The sequence below is a fragment of the Carassius carassius genome, chromosome 4 (assembly GCF_963082965.1).
Source record: "Carassius carassius chromosome 4, fCarCar2.1, whole genome shotgun sequence".
Taxonomy (NCBI): domain Eukaryota; kingdom Metazoa; phylum Chordata; class Actinopteri; order Cypriniformes; family Cyprinidae; genus Carassius; species Carassius carassius.
Window position 1 is genome coordinate 17,350,524 of NC_081758.1, and position 19,507 is coordinate 17,370,030.

General features: G+C 36.7%; 1 protein-coding gene across 6 annotated transcripts in view; it reads left to right on the forward strand.

The window, feature by feature from the left end:
- Window positions 1–19,507, forward strand: part of LOC132138731 (multiple C2 and transmembrane domain-containing protein 1-like) — a 145,588-nt gene that overhangs the window by 21,032 nt on the left and 105,049 nt on the right. The window contains exon 1 of one of the 6 annotated variants that reach the window (XM_059547702.1): window positions 8,692–8,815. The exons of 4 other annotated variants lie outside the window; for them this stretch is intronic. The gene's annotated coding sequence lies outside the window, so the exon portion shown is untranslated. Of the gene's footprint in view, window positions 1–8,691; window positions 8,816–8,864; window positions 8,999–19,507 lie in introns of those variants that run through there. One more of the 6 variants, XM_059547703.1, reaches the window with a different exon arrangement.

Genomic DNA, 19,507 nt, shown 5'->3' on the forward strand with positions numbered 1-19,507 from the left:
CTTCAGGAGACTTTTCATTGCACCCTACAGACAGACTGAATACAGGGGTGTTTAATTAAAGCTCCAAGAGGCCCCAGTCTCTACATTTCCATCCTATTGAGGAACTAGACAGCTCTGTTGCAATTGACACAGTGTTAGTGGCAGCTGTCTGTTGCCATGCCAGACGGTGTGCTTTTTTCTTTTTTGTCTTATGTATGTGTGTGTATAGAACAATATTTCAATCATGGCAACTCTCAGAAGAGTTTTAGCATGTTGTTGTACTGAACAATGTAAGTGCATTTGTTCTTGGCAGACAAGATCTGCTACTTGCTGCTGAAAGCATTAAGATATATTGTTGCTGCATGAAAAGGTATAAATCTCCTAGCAGATCTAAACAGGTGGAGCTGGAGGAGGTAGAGGTTTCTGATCTTCTGAATTTGTTGTAATTGCTAGAAGATTGCATGTAAAGATCCTATCAGCCTATGCCATCTATAGTTTATTTCAGCCTACGCAATCTATAGTTTAATGACTGAACTAAATATTTGTTTATGAGCCATTGGTGACCTCTGGTTTAGTGTTAGTTGAGCACTTACTCACCAAGATGCATGACAGCTAGTAAGTTAGCCTTCATAGAAAATAATGAGTTTACTTTTTTCCAACTGATAGTAAATAGTCTAAATGATCCTGTTGCGGTTTGCAGAATTCTGTCAGAGTTGGTCCTGATTATGTCAACATTCCTTCTGCAATATACATGGAAATGTTTCATCTGTGTTTAAACAAGCCATTCCTAAAAGGTGGATTTTTTAAAACAACAATAACACAAGAATCGTTTTACCTGTTTTTCAAGCTGGGCTTTGATGCACATCTAATAGTGAGCTGGCGGGAACCACAGGAGTGATGTGTACCTTGAACTATCTTTAGATTAGACAAACCATTTGGTGAATACATACTTGAACTTTCCTGTGTTCCACAATACAGGATGTTTCCCTCTGATCTTCCCGACTTAATGAGTTGCTATATGGTGGTTATGTCAGGCAATACAACCAAAGGACTGCTAGTGCTTGGGTGTTATTAATGCTTGTGCCAAAATATCAAATCTGTTTGTAGTTTGTCCCTTACTTTTACTTTTTTTTAGGTCTACAAATGGTTTATGCTTCAGTAAGGTCTGTGAGGTCAAATACAGTACGGCTCTATTAGTCTGCATTTACACTACAGGCTTGATGCCCAAATCTGATTTTCTGACTATATCCGATTTTTTTGATGACCCTCTTACATCATCTTTTAAAAGTGTCCCATATCCGATTTTTGCATTTACACTATACACTGCTGAAACTACCAAATGTAGATGTTCTGACCCGGAAAAGGAAGTAAAACAGCACGAAATACAATGGATGCAGATGCAAATAAAATTATACAGTGTTTTGCTAAGCAATATTTTGAAAAGTCAACAAAAAAATCAGCAAAACATTGATCTCGTACGGCGGAGAAAAAAGAGGAACCCTTGTTGCAGCCTGGGCGAATTTCGCGCCTATAATGTCATTTGATCTTAGTTGGTGGTGTCCACCTGAGTTGACGTCACTTTTTTAATGAAGTACGACTCACATTTACTGGGGAATATCTGATTTGGCTGCTTAAATGGCACACGCAAATGCACGTATCCGATTCATATCCGATTTATTACCACATATGAATGAGGGCTGAATCCGATCTGAGAACATCGGAATCCATGCTTTTTTTCCTGCTTACACGTTCACCGGTCATATCCGATCTGTGCCACATGAGAGGAAAAAATCGGAATTGGGTCACTTGAACCATGCAGTGTAAATGGGGCCTTAGAGAGGACACTTGAGTTCCACATGATGAAAATTTGATAGCATTATGTAAGAGTACTTCAGTGGAGATGGGCTCTCTGAGAATCCCTGTTCTTGTGATGTGGCAGCGAGTTTCTGGTGTCCGAGGGAGATTGAGTGAGGCTTCTTCCACTCTTAATGTGAACTGTACCAGACAAAATTGCTATATCACAAGCAAAAGCTGATTAGTCATTTTTAGTTGTTTCTGATGGCCATTCAAAAAGACTGAAACACTCTGAAGGTATTACTTTAATCAGCATATTTGTGATATTTACCTTAAATTGACTGCTGTTGCACTTTTTCACTTTATGAAGGACAATATTTTCCCAAACTGATTAAATGTAGGTCTCCATTTATGTTGAATTCTTACATGTGATCAATACATTAAGTTAGAATAATAAGACACTACTGTATATGATTGTTACTATTCAAATGAAATCAGTATCAACAAACTCCATCTGTCCAAATTAGGGATGTGCAACAGTGATCGAGTACTCGAGTACTCGACCGCGATAGTGACGATCGATCACGTAAACGATGATCAGAATGTTTTTTTTGTTGTTGTTGTTGATTGGTTATGGTGGCGCCCTTAGCTCTGATTGGTTAGCTTCCCACTTGATGCCTCAAAAGACGTAAGAAGACAGATAATCATTGCCTCAAAGTCACGTAGTAATGGCTGGCTTCCCTTTGAGAAGAACGATGACAATACAGTTCAGGGTAAGCTGTGCAGCGCCAAGCTGTCACACAAATCTACAAAAAAATACAATGCGCTATCATCTAACATTTGTACATAAAATGTCTGCCGATAACAGAGCGGCAACTCAGACGAGCATTGAATCACTTGCCGTAAGACCTAAATGCAATGCAAGCAGAACCGAGAACACGAGAAAGCTATTCGCTGAAGTGGTGGTGAAAGATTTGCTTGCTGCCCATTAGTTTCAGGGACAGGGGAGGATTAAAGTTTTCCTTAACTGTGGTGGAAGGTAAATGAGAATCGGTTTACAAAGCTAAGCATACTTGTCCAGTGGTACTTGGCTGTTCCTGCAACATCTGTTCCAGCGGAGCGAATTTATTCCACTAAATGTGAACAGGCTGCACACTCGGCTCTCATCTGAGCACGTAGACCGACTTATCTTTTTGAATAGACATTTGAATGTTTGACCAGTCGTGGTAAATATAATATCCATTTTTTTTTTAAATAATATTATTATTTTAGTTTTGAGTTTTAGCCATAGTTAAAATATCTAGGCTATTTGTTCTCTGATTTATTCCTTATAATAGCTGTTTGGTTAAACTTTGGTGAACTTTTTTCTTTATCTTTTAAAAACTACGTTCCACACTGGATCAAAAAATATGCTGCTAAAGTTACACTGGAAGACAATGTTTTGTAAAAAAAAAAATGCAGATGAATAAAGTAGCAAAAAAAAAAAATTATCTTTGTGTGTTAATTTTTAAATCACAGACAAATAATGAAATGGTCTTTATAAAATAAAAATGCATTGGATATACTGTATTTGTAGCCTAATTACATTAAACATATTCGTAGAGATGACGAAAATCTAAATTATTTGTCATAGTTTTTATCTTAAATATATTTTAAATTTTATTCAATTATTAAGCAATAATCAGTGATTTCCATGCTGTTAGATAATATTTAAATAACATTTTGGTTGATCAGAAAGTGCAAATTGAATACAAAGTATTAATTAAATATTATAATACATAAAAAAATAACGATAGTGACATTAATATGAATTTATTCTACTTTCGTGTTTGTAAAGTGCAATCCGAGTTACACTTTCAGTCAAGTTCACATCTGCATCAGCAAATTATTTTCAGATAAAAGTTGCAAGAGCTGGCCTACGTCTGATTAATTAACATGAACAATTATGCTGAAATCGCTACATATCAGCGATTCGTTTCATGCTCTTATAAGCAATGCCCGATAATGATATTGCTCTTAAATGTTTTATTTTTCTATTATTATTATTATTATTATTTTAATACTGATGTTATAATAATGCAGCCGAGCTTTTTTTCCGTCATATTTGTGGCCATAATTCAATTTATATGGCTTCGAAAACGCGCAGGTGGTTTATGGAAAATAAAACTTAACTTAAAAATAAAACTTAATTACAACTATTACTCTTAATAACGTAGATGAAACATGCCATACATTTATAATGAGAACTTTATATGAATCTATAGTAAAATCTGCCCTTGCCCATCTTTCAGCGCGCTGTCATGAAAACGCATCAGCGGGAGCTCGCTCGCTCTCGCTCTCTCTCTCTCTCTCTCTCTCTCTCTCTCTCTAACGCATAACTTAGCATCCCATTGTGCTGATACAAGTTGTAATGTTACGTCTGATATGTGTCTCAGTTATCTGATTTATCAAAGGATGTGTCATAGAATTAGCTTCCGTTTATTGGTATACTCTTCACCTCAGGCAGATATTTCTTGCTCCTTTATTAATAACATTGCTTCATCATAATCATAATCTAACCTGTCCTTATCATGTTCATGTTTTCATAGACAGATTTTCATGTCAGATATTTTTTTTTATTTTCATTTTCATAACAATCTTCAGATTTTTTCATTATATACATTATGGCCATGCCCCGCCCCCCCGCACAAGCCCCACCCCCGATTAATCGATTAATCGTTTTTGAAACCTATCGATGACCGAAATGAGAAATTTCCCAAAATGCCCATCCCTAGTCCAAATGCATTAGAATAATGTTTTACTTTTTTGACATATATGATATGTTGGAAAAATGCAATGATACTTTTAAATATAAAATTAAACCACCAGTAGGTAGTGGCAAGTCACTTTCTTAATGAGTGAATCATTGAGTCAACCGATTAGTTGTAAAATGAAGCAAGTAACCGTTTTTTATAAATGGCTCTCTGAATCATTGACTCTGAATCACAAACGAAATACTGTTGTGTGTTGCTCAGAGATGCACGACTGTTCTTCTGTTGCTTTGCTTAGAACTATTTTTGTTAGCGAAATGGAGCAAAAGTGATCCACAATTTCCATTGTAAGTCAGTTAATATTACTTGTTTATTTAACTAAAGTTGTATAAAATCAATATTACATTTGCAATCGAGCTGAAAGTCGGGAAAACATCACTCTTTGTCGTGTGATGTTGCATTATATTATATAAAATATTTATCTTTTTTTCTAACGCAGTATGTTTGTTTCTTTGTGTGTGCTGTTGTACTTATAGTGTTGATTTCTCTGTGAGTCAGACCGGCTGCACTAGCACAATGCATTATCCATAATTAGTCACCGTTTAGTGTAATAAAAAAAAAAGTAATAAAATCAGAATCATTCAGGGAATAGGGAGCAATGAACATGGTGTAGGGATTATATCGATTGGAACACAGTTCATTCATGTAGCTCGAGTCGGTAATCTGAATTGGGTGTGTTAACTAATCATGCAAAATATGACATGCAAAATATGTGCGCGAGCATTGGAATTGAGAACCGCTGGGCTAGATCATGTCATTCCATACCGACATTTCATACGTTGGACGTACATTTCTTGGTCCTACACCTTCCACAGATTATATAAATACAGATAAATAAATTTAAACCACTTAACATAATGATTGCTATCGGGATGTGAAGAGACTTTCAACCAGTATAACAAAAAATGTTTCTGAAGACAATAACCTTTTGCACCTTTAAAAAGTTAAAATTAAACTAAAAGTTTAAGTTAAAAACTCATACAACATACTTCAAAGAATACCATGGTACTCCTTACTTACATAATTGTTGTGTCTTAAAATTCAGTGTATGTGCTGAAGGAGTTAGATGAACATCAGAATTTGTCAGTGGCTTACATGTAACCTAAAATAACGTCTGCTTATTTCTACAATAACCTCCATTTCTACAAAGTGCAGTCACTCCATTTCTCTCTCATCCCATCCCTGGTAGGCAATGAGAGTCATAGGTGTGAGTTTTTCCATGACCCTTTTTCATGATGTGGGTGACCCACACTCTCTCTGTGGAGGCATTTCTACTAGAATCCATTTGTTCAAGAACACCTGGGTAGAGGAACAGAGAGATTAATAGTGATTGATGGCCTCTTACAGATCCTGCACATACTCACGGTCCATAAAAGCTGTAATTACGGTGGCATTTGTTTACGGAGGCTTCAGTGAGTAACTGCAGACAGTGGAATTAACACTATTGATCAGATAGTTCAAATAGCTGTAATTACATAAATTTTAAAAGCCAAAACTTCAGCTTGCAATGAAACAAATTGTCATTAATATGGATCGGTTTTATAAGTTTATGTATGTGCTTGTGTGATGGAAACTCAAAAAAATAGGTGACACATTAAGACCATGACATAAGGCCATGGGACTAATTTATAGTAAATTGTGTAACCTGTTAAAAGATACTGCATTGTCCTCAATATATTCTAAATAAGAAATAATTTCCAATAAAGAATAATAAGTCGTATAGGAATTTATGCACAATTCAATAAATCTTAAATCAGCATACAACATCCAAAATAAATCTCAGTTTTACTGCAATATGCAACATTTTACATCACTATTCAGAGCAGGAAAAGTCTTTTCAAAACAGTAATTAATTAAAAAAATAAATCTAAGAATGATCTATTATCCATAAAGAAAATAATATTATAGTTTAGCCTTAAATATTAGCAAAATGTTTGAATCCAACTGTATTGGACAGAATGTTATTTTTCTTGATGCTCTCAATATATCATTTTTTTAATTGTCTTGGACTGACATGAAAGTATTGCCATTTCTTTTGCTGTAACGGATTCTGTAGAAATAGAAGCTAATGCAATTTTATGAAAAAATGTTTGTGAAGAAATCATTGCTCAATCTGAATTTGGAATTTATATATATATTTTTTATTCCATTTTGGCTCAGTTTTGGTCATTCTTTGTGCCAGTCTTTATCCACCTGCTTGGAGCACTGTACAGAGTCATTTCCACAAATAGCTTGTATACCAAAAATTCATTTTGGTAAAGGAGAGAGAGGAAACGAGTAGAGAGCTAGACTATAAAACTAACAGTAAAACTAGACTATAGACTACATTGTAAACCTGTACGACTTTCTTTTTTCTGAAGAACACAAAAAAATATATTTTGGGCAATATTGGTTACCTAACAGTTTTGCATGCAATTAATTTTTGCATGAAGCAAAAACAAACACACCGAGACATTTCTCAATTATCTAAAATCTTCTTTTTAGTTCCACAGAAGAAATAAAAGTAATACAGGTTTGAAATGTCATGAGGATGAGTAGATGATGATTTTTTGTTTGTTTTTATTTTTCAGTGAACTATTCCTTTCAAGGAACAAAAGCAACAGTCAGTGTGGTGCAAGGTGAATGAAGGAATATCTCACACAAAACTGTAATTTTTCTGATGGAACAAGCTTATGATTAGACTTTATACACAACAATATTCTACAGTAACGTTACATTATATCTCAATGTTTTCTTTTAAAAAATGTGTATAGACAAAATAATAATAATAATAATGATTATATATATATATCAACAAAAGCAATCAAACCCAAGCAGAAGTAAAAAAAAAGCAGTATTAAAAAAGCAGTATAAAAATTACAGTACAGAACGTACACACACTCGAGCCAGCCTATGTTTATTGTGTTTATATTGTTTCATGTTAATGTTTAGAAAATCAATAATATCCACATGCTCGGGTGAAAGTTGGCTCCTGAGTTCGATGAGTGTGCCCGACAAAGACGTTCCATAGACACAAAGATAATGGTGTGCTAAGCAAAGTTTCTTACAGCGCTTTGTGTTTTCTGTTCTTAAACCACTCTCCATTAAGGAAACTTAAAGGAAGCGTATGTCTCAAGATCATTTCAGATGATCTTCTCGGCTCACTTAGGCTAAAGCTGTCCTTACCTTCAGTCGTGAATGCAGTGACGGACAGCTATCTCTCCTCAATCGATTGCAGTTTGTATTTCATGTTCACCATCAATCTTCGTGAGGCAGATGACAACACTCTGTGATCAAACTTGTTAACACGCTCTACCCAGTGCATTTAGTTTAGGGTGGCCATATGCGCCATTCATATGGGACACGTCCTGGCCAGGATTTTAATATTGCCTAAAACATCCAAAGCAGTTTGACCAATAACATGCAGATATTGTAAATAATCAACCAATTGTGGGGCTACACGTGAGAAGGTGAACAATCAAAGCGATGCAAATATGTGCACGTGTTTGTTAGTTCGTTTGACTTGAAGCATCGCTGCGCAACGAAGTAGGTGCAAGAGGAATCCGAAAGCATAAAAAGCCGTCTGCTCTGCTCTCTATAGCTCTCATGGATGTCATACAACAAACGACCTGCACAGTGCAAACAGCCAAAACCTGGATATTTTAGGCAATATTAAAATCCTGGCTGGGACTTGTCCTATATGAACGGCACATATGGCCATCCTAATTTAGTTATAACTGACTTTTAGTTGGCATGCTTAGGATTTATCATGGATTCCCTGCATTTACGGTCAGCAAAGCAAAATGTAGTAACATTTGAATAATGTTTTTCTTTTTCGAATAGTAATTACAGATCGAAGTTCATTAAGTTTGGCAGTTCATTAAGCTTCATCCTGAAAAACACCATTTTACACTTTATGTGTGCACCTGTTTTGCAAATTTATGCTACAGTATCATGAAGCCCATAGTTTTGTATATCAAAATCAGCAGGTTTATGTGGGTGTGTGTAGCCATTGAGAGATATTTGAGAAGTTCAGTAGAAATGCTCCCTGTCTCTTCTGACAGCTGGTTGCTACGTGCACTGTATGCATATGTGTGTGTTAGTGTGTATGCATGTGTGAGGCAGGCTCCCGCTCATACAGGGCAGCAAACCAGAGGTAGACTCAGCAGTGGCAGCGGCAGCAGTGTGAGGACTCTTCATTTCTGTGGCTGGATGTTAGCACTCTCTCCCTCTCCGTGGGAAATAAATTGTCTGTATGTATGCTTTCTTCCATCCTTTCTTGAAGCTTTCCTTTTAGCTGTGCCTCTAATGACCGTGCTGCAGATGTAGTCCTCTGTGGCACATGTGTGGCATAGAGCTTTTATGAATGAGGACTTTAATCTTCTGTTAACGTTGGTGCGTTCAGCTGCGTGTTGGGGATCGAAAGTCAGGCTCAGGTAAAAGAGCTGCTACTTTTGCATTTTAAATATTTGAGCGTTTTTGAAAGATGCGAGTCGGCTGTGAAAATGTTTCAATGTGTTGTTTACACTGGGGACTGTTTATTCTTGGGATAGTGTTTGGTTTCTAAAAGCCTGTGGTTGGAACTTGAGAGGGATGTAATGGATGGCACAAAAGGAGTGCTGGAAAGGAAGAGAGAAAACAGGGATGAGGTGTGGAGAAGGATAGGAAAAAAGGGTGGTAGACCAGGGGGGATTCCTGCTGTTTGTTTTTGTTTTTCTTCACAGAGACAGCTGTCGGGTCTTTTTTTTTACACTTAGACATCTGATAGCTGGAGAACAACAGAAGTATCAGGCAGCATCATGTGAAACGACCACAGAGAAGCGTTTCCTCAAGCCTACAGAGTGTGAAGTGAATGATAGTGGAGGAAACACCCCAGTCTGCAGGATGTTTTCTCTGTTTGATGGTGAATTTCTAGGTGCTTTAATTAAACTGGTTTATCCATGATGCTTTACTGTGAGTCTGAATGGTGCTTATCTTTAATTTCCTCCTCAAACATAAGCAAATTATTGCATGAAAGTGTGCCTTTTGCTCTGGAAATAAAGCTTTTTGGTATAAAGCTTTGAAATGTAATATTTTGGCCTATTATCAGCCATTACTCATCTTAGTTAAATATGTTACTTATTTTAGTTGGATACTGTTAAAATAGAAATATACAGAGGCAGTACACCCATGCTCTAAATATAACGGCTAATAAAGAACAAATCAAGTACCATTCTAGTGGCTACAATCAAGTGACAAAAGACTGCAGCAAAATACTATTGAGTTTTAGACAGCCTTTGTAGGAAAAGGAAAACATTTCTTCTTCTTTTTAAAAGTTGATTAGCCTATTTTGCTATTCTCATTGCATAATTTGTTGCATTGTGTTGTTTGTGTTCCATTGTTTTCTCCCTGCCTAACGTTATCAGAACAGATCTGTGGTCCACTAGTTGAGCACCACTGGCCTATACTGTATATTGGAAAAATGCTGAGATTTGCTAAAGAATCTGGTTTAATCACCAGTAAGTCTCTGGGGAACTGAAAAACCAGTCTGTCAATTACATAGTATTTATGAAGTGTTACTGATTATGTTCTACTTACTGTATTCAGAGGGATATAAATGGGCAGAGATGGTAAAAGCAATCCTGCAGTTCAGAATAGTGGAAGAGAGAAGAATGTGAGTGCTACTCTCAGGATTGATTCATTAATTAGCTAAATTCATCTTTGTCTAATAGAGAACGAGTCTGATAACTAGATTTGGCATTGGAATTATTAATTCATGTGTTTGATGTAGAGCTACTCGGCAGGTGGATTAACCTTGTCTCATCTACTTCTCTTTTTCCTTTTCCTCTGATCATCCATGTATACTCACAGAAAAGCCTTATTTTATTTTAGTTTAGTTTGTCTAATATACCTGCTCTGGTAGGGATATTATGCAGCAATTACTATATTCCACTAATTTGATTGGTTAAGTGCCATTCCAAGAGTTCCAACAGAACTGGAACATTTCACTTTTTGAATCTCTCGTCTTGTCTTTGTCTCAATGCAATGGATTGCAATTTTGTAACAGAACTGTTTTTGCTGCCGCTGCAAAAATACACAAAATACCTGACAATATTGTTTTAAAAAGGTCAGTTATTGATATTAACTTCTTGTTTTTGGAACTTCAGAAGAAAAGCAATATCACACTCGAGTGATAACATTTATTGAATTGAAACCTGAAGTCTTCATATGGCTTCATATGGAGTAAATTTTTTGTGGGAAGATAGCAGCCGTGCAGTGAAAAAGCTGAGATAAGATTCTGCTATGATTACTGACTGATCTTTTGATTGTGGTGGGAGTGGAGAGATTGGCCATTGGCCATATATTAGTATGGAGCCAACTGTAGAGCATTCCATCGGAAAGAAAAATCACTAATGAGATCTCTTTAAATGGATACTCCACCTAGAACAAGTCAATTATCTGATTTCCTCACTCTCATGCCCTCCTAGATGTATGACTTTCTTCAGATGAACACAAAAAAAAAATAATCCGTCTCTGTGAGTCCATATAATGCAAACCTCCAAAGTTTCTGCCTCAAGAACTACACAAATTGAACACTTTGGTCATCCATATGACATACCACAGTTTGTGAGACAATGTCTTCTGAAGCAAAATGTGTGTGTGAGAAAATTACTTAAATTTTTTTATCTAAAATTCATTGCTTTTGGCATGAATCTATAATTCAGAGCTTTGTAAACACGGCATTGTCTCAATAAATATTTGTGTACACACAAAACTAGATCCCAACCTATATATCGTTTTGCCGATTTTATCGGCCGATATGAGCCTGTTGCAGATATATCGTTATTGGTGGATATGCCTTCGATATGCCACTGATATGATTTTTTTTTTTTACAAAACATAAAACACAGATGAAATAGTTGTAAATGGTGTAATTAAGTAGTATGTCCAGCAGAGTGTGCGCTATTGTTTGCTACTGGCAATCTGGATGAAACGCTTTAAAACTTTTAAGTGTATGGAATACCATTGAAACTTTGAACGGCCATATCTCCATAATGGTGCGGTGGATCTGCACCAAATTCGGGAGACCCCTTCAGCTCGAGCAGCCCTCTCAAATGCTGAATCAAATGTATGTCACTTTCGAATGATACCCCTCGTTGAACTGTTGCCATCTGGTCAACGCAACAGAGCTCTGAGCACCAGAACGACCAGACAGAGGAACAGTTTCTTCCCTCAGGCAATCCATCTAATGAACAGCTGATAATAACTGTGGAACACACAACACTATTTATACACACATACAGTACACTTATTCTTTCCTTTTTTTTTTTTTTTTCTGTCGCTGTCATTCTGTTGCACTGCGGAGCTTCTGCTTCTGTCATGAAAACAAATTCAAACTATGAAAAAAAGTGCGACTTGTAGTCCGGAAAATACGGTATATAAAAATATTGGCCAATATCTGATTTTTTTTTACTCCCTAATATCAGCATTGGCCCTCAAAAAACCCATATCAATCGGACTCGACACGAAACCACTGAAACAGACTCAAAACGATGTAGTTCAAAACGTCGGATCTGTCTGGCCAAAATGGTGATAAGATACAATTTTTTTTTTTACGTATATAGCTAAATGCGTCTCTGTATGGATGGGCTTCTACGTTTAAACCCGTCAAATGTATAGCGTAACCACAGCTGTGACAACAGAGCACCAGATCAATAGACAGTGGAGCGCACATAAACTTTGCTACATATAACAGTGAAGTCAGGTCGTGTTTCAGCCCTGGTTGCGCATTTGTTTGGCGGGAGGTGAAACTTCAACATTTTTTATACAGTACGTTTTATACATCTGCGACCGTGTGATGAAATTATGAGGAAATTTGCATTTTTGGGTTGAGTATCCCTTTAATGTTTCAATTGATTTTCTAGCTAATAATGAGATCTAATGGAGACTTGTTTAAGTGCTGCATTGCAATTTTTTTCTATTTTAAAATACACAATATTCTTACATATCCTTTCTTGAGTTTCAGAAGAGCTCGAAACAATTTCTCAAACTGTGATTTACTGTACCAGCATACAGTATACAGTACAAGTCTGGGTTTCAGAAGTTGGTGATGATTACAATATTAAATCATATCAGATTTATCAATGACCAACATTTTCTCAATGACCACTGACCAATGACTGCTATTTTCTGTTCACATATTTTAAATAGTTTTTCATACTTTTATTGCTCTATATTCATTACATGTCAGCAATGATCTGATTTTTTTTTTTCTGGTTTTATGTCATCTAAGGGATTTTAGGACAACCATTTGATGCTTAAATGAAACTGAATAATTGAGAAACCCATTAAGTTTCCTGAACTATGAAAGCAAAACCTCTTGCTCTGGGTGACACTCTTTTCCTCTGGGATATCCTGCACATGTGAGATACTGCGGATGAGACAAAACCTTTCATATCTCCAGAGTCATGTTGCTTTTGTTGTAATCGATGCAGCAAAAAGTAGAAAACGCCTATTAGCTTAGAGTTTTAGTCATCCTCTGATTGAAACTTTGTTTCTGGGTTGTTGTTTTTTAATGTATGTTAACACTTTTAATATATGAAACTTAGACTTGGCCTATTGTGATTGATCAATTGTCTGTTTTTTTTAATCAAATTTGCAGTTATTTGAGATAACTGTGATAACTGTGATTATTTCCATTCAAATAATGGAAATTTTATGCAATGTCAGCTGCACATGACAAATGCACGTCTAAAAATTCAACAATAACAGTGCTATAGTCACTCTCACGCTGGATGTCTGCCAGCCCTGTCTCTTTCTTTCTCCTTCTCTATCTGTCTGTCTATTTATTCTCATCTCTCCTGTCACTCTGTCTCCAGTTCACTTGTCTTGGCTATACAGTTTCATCTGTCACTCAGGGAAGCCTTTTTTTTCCTGTTTTGCTTGTACGTCTGCCTAAAAGGCTCAGCTATATTCCTCCCCTCTCTTCTATATCCCTGCCTTACCTGTCAACAGTTTTTACAGTTTACTGTATGTGGAGATATTTCCAGGTTACTATTTCTGTACACTGTTTTCAAAGTGACCTTTACCTTTCTTGTGATTTTCATTTAACATTCATGAATTCAAACAGTTACAGTATGTCACTTTTGCACATGATATTTCAGCACAATATCCTGAGCTACGAGTATTCAGTACACATATTTTCTTGATCTTTCTCACTTCCCACTCTTTAACACATTTCATTTCTTACACCTTTCTCTTTATCTTGCTTTCTGTTTATTCATGTGAACAATGTGTCTCAGACCCAGCCGTGTTTTTTCCCATGGAGCTGTGTTGGCCTTTGGGATAGATTGCCTGTCATGGTGCTTCCCTGCTGCTTTGCTTTATTCCGGGTCACTGCGACCTTCCTCACCTGTAGCTGCTTCTCAGACTCAGCATCCTGATCTGAGTGCTCTTAATGTCTGAATATTGTGTTTCATGATGCTGGCTTCTTTACAGTGTGCAACTGCCTAAAATGCCTTTAAACATTCTGTCAAGAAGGCTACATTTTTGTTTCTTTTGGAAATAAATATGATAAATAATCTGCTAGACGAACCTGAATGGTGGTGTCCATGTTTTTTATTCTATGTTGCCATTTATCCGCTTTATTTAACCAAAGTGACTACAAAAGTGAAAAGACAATGTCATATTCCAAAAGTAAAGGCAGGTTGCTTGTTGTAGTAGCATGTCAGAATGAAACCGAAGTTGAGATCATCTTTCGTTCTTTATTGTGGAATATATAGTGAGGTCCCACTTTAATTTGGGAACTCTCTGTTGACTATGACTTTTGTCTCAAATTCCTAATTTGATGCTTATTAAGGTAGTTAAGTGTAGGTAGGGTAGGATAAGGGGATCTATAATATGGTCACGCAGAATATGTGATTTAGAAGTACTAATAAACAGCCAATATGCTTCTAATACACATGCTAATAAGTAACTAATTAAAAGTGAATATTGGTCTAAAGAGTTTCCCCAAGTGAAACTTTTAAAGTTCTTTTTAAATATTTAAAAACAAGTGATTTTCAATGAGACTTGATTTCTGCTATATGTGCAATCATTGTTTAATGTTGCAAGTGCAGTGTAGGAGTCAGATTTTGGCAGAGCTAAGATATTTCTAATAAACTTGCCTATCCCAGTTGTTTAACCAGCATGGATGCAAATTAGGAGAAGGCTTATATTTAGATACCTAATATAATTTTTGTTTAAAGTGTCATATTGCTTTCAAATGATTACTCTGTTTTTGGGAACTGTACCATAGGCATCAGTGTTTACTAATACTTTCTGGATTTTTTTATTGTTTATCACATAAAAATAATGATATTTTACTATAAAGACTGTTTGTGATAGAAATGACAAATACTCTTCCAACAAGTAACATGTCAACAATTTATTTTTTCACTGATTTACCCCAAATAATTTAGACAGTGGGAGGACATGTGCAGCAGCTAGCTTGACTCCTGCTTTCCACAGCCTTATTTTCCTCTTATACTTATTCCTCTCGCAGGTTCATCAGATTTTTTCTCCTCTCTACTCTCTTGCTCTTTGGAAAACATTCAATTTTTCTGACTAAATGGTAATCAGCTCTAATAAAGGCTGTTAAAACCCTCTTTAACTCCAAGGTGTCCTTCATAATGCATAATACAACCAAAACATGTCATGATAAGCTGTTCCCTTTGGTCTGTATCTGCACATGCCCAGGTCAAACACATACCGACCCCGGCCTGTCCATCTGGAGCCTGTCCATCTCTGGTTTAGCCAGGCCAGTCCTCTTGCCCTGGCACCACCTGCTGGCCACAGTTGGTTCTGGAGGGTGAAAGTGGGTTAGGCATGTGCTCTGAGCCTCTGGGTCAGGGGTGGATACATCAGGATATGAGGGGTTTAATGGAGGTTTATAATAGTCACAGTAGCCAGAGGCAGGAGTCTATTATAGATGGCGCCTCCCTCAGGGCCTGCTTTTGGGTCTACAGAACTATAATATTAGGGCAGAAATGAGAAGAAATGGAAATATGGAACATGATCAACTCAGAATTATGGGGCTTAAACATCTATTTTGGGAAATTGTTTTACTCGCTTAAAATGGCCCCTTTCTAGAGTTGATTTGCCATATATAAAACATATATTACTAGAAGTACAGCTTTCAACTCGAAATCAAAGTTGTTCTGTTGTGTTCTCATTTGTTCGCTGTCCTGGATATTTCAAATGCAAGATATTTATTATTTGGTTTTAGTTACACAAGCAAACTCCACTTGAGGTTACCATAGTGAAGGAAACAACTCCAGAAATAATGTAAGATTACATGAGAGTTTATTAGCATGAATATTTGATGGATTGTAGGTGGACAGAGAGATCTGTGTTGAAATCTGTGCAGCAAAATTCACTATAGAAAGTCACTCAATAAGGGGTAAGAATTGAAGGGGTTATATGTGAATTAATAAGAAAGAAGTGGTATCGACACTTTTATTACTGAAGATGACAATATGCTATTATTCCACTTGTTATATAGCTAATAATTTGCAGCTGTATGAAAAACGTGGGAGAAGTTCTCCAAACTTTGCCAAGAGGATGTTATTTAGGCTGTTATTTAAATTGAATAACCTGACAGGAAAACCACAACCTGTAAGTAAGTGTTGCTCATTTCACTTGCAAAGATGTTAGCAAATCAAATGTTTCAATTTCAATTTCAAAGTACAGTACCAAAAAAGGGCTATTTGATTTAAAGGGGACAGCAGATGCCCATTTTCCACAAGTTGGTATGATTCCTCAGGGTCTTCATGAAATGTCTTCAACATACTTTGGTTAAAATTCCTCAGTGGTTGTTTAAAATAACATTCTTTTTACCTTGTCAAAAAAAGCTCTGATCACAGCAACCCATTTCGGTGCATGTGTCCCTCTGGGGTCTGAGGGAGTTTTGGGGCCCTAGAGAAGTTTTGACATGCCCTGACGATTGTGTATTCAGCACAAACCATGCTACAATAATATGCCACAATAATATATATATTTTGTGTGTATGCGGTGGTGCGTTATTATCAAAAACAAAACTAATCCACTGTGTCCTCAGTGGCTCTGATATCAGGGAAAAAATTTATACTCTTATGTTCACTTTTACATCCAACTACAAAACTCTGCATTTCTTACGTGACATTATTGCCGCTAATGCTGCTCGAGTGTGGAGAAAATGGCAGCCAATGTACAACTGGCTGAGGGAGGAGAAATGCCTATACGGGACAGTCCTTCAGATGTCATGGGCGGGGCCTGAGCAGGATGATGTCATACTGCTCAGAAAATCTTGACAATTGAGGTTTAACAAACTTTAGGTTTCTTGGGAATAAAAAAAAACGAATGAATGGATTTTTATCATTGTAGGGTGGTTGTGTCCACACACTGCTACACAAATAAGTACATTTTGCATCTGATGTTGCCTTTAAAATAAATTCAAGAGAGGGTGAAACGTTTTTGGTGAAGAAAATCTTACAACGAATATGTGTTTGTAGTTACACCAAGCCAAGCTATTTTTTTTTATTGGGTAGAAATGGTAATTAAAATATTTTTTATGCTTAAACTTTATCAAGTAAACAGAGAAAAAGCTGTGAATTGATTGGATAAAAGAATGTGACACCTGAAGAAAATTCAACTCCTAAAATTTCTGCAACCCTGCAATTTAATTCACAGAAACTAGGAGTGCGAGGGCTTTGGATATTGTTGTGAACAATAGGGGACCTTGGAATCAAAAAGGTTGAGAACCAGTGTTTTATCTACTCAGATAATGCTTATGTGTTGTTACGTTTTGGTGACATTTGTTTCTAATTCTCATCCACAATGCAACACAAGTTTCCATCCATTTGTTGGTCCTTTCCAAGAGTATTGAGAACTATATAAGCACCAGAGGTTAAATGGCAGCTGAAAACTCTTCTCAAGCATCCATGGCTAAGAGTTTGCTGACTAATGTTCAAATGAATTAACCTACCGTGTAGAATTAGTGGAGTAGTTGATACGATTACTTTTCACAGTGTTGTCTTGGTGTCATTCAGTCTTATACAGTCTCCAGTGCTTGTTACATATTTTATTGTTTAAATGGATTGCTGTGCTGAAGATTGCTGGCCAAATTGCTTATTGATTAAAGTGAGTGAATAGCAGGTTGGGAAGTGGCATATTCCCCAGACATGGAGTTAACCGGCACTGTGTTATCTGGGCTCACTTTGATTATAAATGAAATCATTCGTCATTTAGATAAAGGATAACCCACAATTAACTGCTTTTAATATAATCTAGAAAATCCAATTAGTTGTGGCCTTATGTGGCTTATTTTGACCATACATCAGGCAGCTTTATCTTCAAATGAAATGTTGTTGTTCAGAACTATCTGGAAAGGATGATGCATGTTATTGCCAAACATTTTTTTCTGCATCTGCCCAAACCATCCTTTCACCATAGAAAGGTAAATCTGTTCAGTCACGTCTTCCACCTATTCATTATTTCCTGCATTGTTTCATGCTTTTCATTAGTATCACCTTATTTTCTAGGCTCTGAGTGCATCATTGATTAGATGTCCTGAGCTTCTCCCTCTCAGGCTTCATTATCAACATCAGTCATACACTATATCGTACCTGAATCAGCCTTCCTTATTGAAAAACGTTCCCCCAGGAACTTAGTAAATGTGATTTTACTTAGTTCAGGAATTTAATGTCCTCCTTTGTTGTCAGTTTGTTGACCGGTTTCAGAGTTACCTACCTTTAAATGTCACATACAAAGTGGATAGTAGCTCTACAATACGCAAGGTGTCATATGCTGTAGACACAAATGTTATAAGTAGGCAAATAAGCATAAATGTGAGAGCGTGTCTAAGAAGGGCCCAAAAATGTTTATAGCAATGATCAAATGGAATGATGTAGTTTTTAATTGCAATTATGCACGAAGTCTATTTGTTGTATCTTTTGTTTAAATTACTTTGATTCTGCCAAAAAAATATACATTGTTGCTGTTACTTTATGTGTAAATAAATAATGGTTGCTTTACATGTTGTTCTGTCAGCGACAATGATTTCAAGCTTATACAGAAAAGTTATAACAATTTCCTTTTTCACAAGCGGAAATAAAACCCAGATGATGCTATAACTGGAGTCACAGGATAATTAACAAGTGTCTAGGTTACTCTGTGAGCTCAGTTAATTAGGAGCCACATAATGTCCTTGTGATATTTCTACCCAGGGTCATTAGTGAAGTTCTAAGTCTATCTTCAACCTCATTAGCAGATCTGTCCCATCCATTTATTTGCCCCATTTGCATCTGACTCCAAAGTAGGGCTGGACGATTAATCGAAAAATAATCAAAACCGAAATTCATAACCTCTAACCGACGTAATTTTCCCATGTCGGTTATCTCGGTTTTTTAATCCTGTTAAAACTTCCCCCTTAAAAGCATACTAGTGCGTGTGTAGCCACATGACTCTGCCTGTCAGTGGCATAAAAGCAAAACACGGAGGTGAAAGCCGGTTCAACACATACTGATGACGCGTGAGCGGTGAGCCTTGCGTCTTTACTAAACTTTGTCAGTTGTATTTGTTTTATGGTTTGGACATTCAAGCGATTAGATGATTCGGATGTGTATTCTTACATCGAGCTACCATGTTCGCGCAGCTGCACTGTGGCACGAACACTCATATAAACAGAAGCTATGAAGACCGCGTGCACAGAGGAACGCAGAAACTAGTTGTCAGCGCTGTCCTGTGATTTATCACTAAAGTATCTTAGAATCTCAAAACGTATTATAGCATGTTTGTGTGCATCGCACATGAAGCACAAATGCGTGCATAGAGAGCAGCGGTCGGCGGTCGCGCTGAGGGTTCCCGGTTTGTGTCCGTTCTCGGACTGTTCTGTGTATTTTCACTGTAGAAAAGGTTGTTCCGAGTCGAAGCTACGATACAGAAAACTA